Source organism: Mustelus asterias, unplaced genomic scaffold (genome assembly GCF_964213995.1).
Source record: "Mustelus asterias unplaced genomic scaffold, sMusAst1.hap1.1 HAP1_SCAFFOLD_1089, whole genome shotgun sequence".
NCBI lineage: Eukaryota > Metazoa > Chordata > Chondrichthyes > Carcharhiniformes > Triakidae > Mustelus > Mustelus asterias.
Genome location: NW_027591034.1, coordinates 69750 through 70864, shown reverse-complemented (window position 1 = coordinate 70864; position 1115 = coordinate 69750). Strand labels below are relative to the sequence as shown.

The 1115-nt window shown below is 39.8% G+C and overlaps 1 non-coding gene across 1 annotated transcript; it reads right to left on the bottom strand.

The window, feature by feature from the left end:
• Nucleotides 1-469: 469 nt before the first annotated feature.
• On the bottom strand, nucleotides 470-542 carry trnav-cac (transfer RNA valine (anticodon CAC)). Its single transcript has one exon. It is a non-coding gene; the product is annotated as a tRNA-Val (tRNA).
• Between the last annotated feature and the right edge of the window lie 573 nt (nucleotides 543-1115).

Below are 1115 nucleotides of genomic sequence, written 5' to 3'. Positions count from 1 at the left end.
TGAGTTTAAAAATTGGCAAGTCATGTTGCAACTTTATAGAACCTTAGTTAGGCCGCACTTGGAATATAATATTTAAATTTGGTCGCCACACGACCAGAAGGATGTGGAGGCTTTGGAGAGGGTAAAGAAAAGATTTACCAGGATGTTGCCCTCTTTTTAGGTCAAACCAAACCAAGTCAACAAACTCAGATTAAATCAGGACAAAGTAAAAGGGGCAGCTCCCCAAAAAGGAGGGGAACAGCCCGAACAGAAATCAAAGTACAAAGGAAACTTAAAAACATCAAATTAAAATGTGATTATTGGGGTCAATAATGCACCCCAACCACTGCGGTGCCCAGCGGGCGCGGAAAGCGTCAACCTAGCATGGTCGGTGCATGCGTGGAGGGCTGGTTGCTGTGCTGTAATTTTCTTTGTTCTTTATATTGAAATCATACAGATTTCCTCACCCTAAATTAGAAAGCTTAATGAACGTTTCTGCCCGGTTTTGAACTGGGAACCTTTCGCGTGTGAGGTGAATGTGATAACCACTACACTACAGAAACAGGTGACAGCAATGATAGCAAATCCGCCTCTCTGCAATGTTCAACTGTGCTGTGTTGCTGCAGTTTCAAATGGTTCGACTGAGAGCCCATGTCCCTTGTTTCAGGAAGATAACCGTTACTGTCAATATGATTGTTCAACTTATCTTGAACTTCAAAATTTTAAAGCGATCGCCTGTCAAATATCTAAGGCAACAATGAATTCCACTCATTCATTAATGCATTATTTTCATCTTCCTTCGAATAATCTCAACCAATTGTGCTCATTAATGAAAGCAAATTACTGCAGATGATGGAATCTGAAACCAAAGGAGAAAATGCTGGAAAATCTCACAAGGTCTGGCAGCATCTGTAAGGAGAGAAAAGAGCTGACGTTTCGAATCCAGATGACATTTTGTCAAAGCTCATTTTACAATTGTACTCAGTATTTGTTTCAATATTTAATATCGATACATTGTTTAACACATATGACTTCATTATGAATTGAATATCTCGGAAATTGAATATCACTGAATTGCAAACATAACTGGCCAACGAAAAGAGTCGAGTCACCGGGTAATACAGATCCCATGGTTG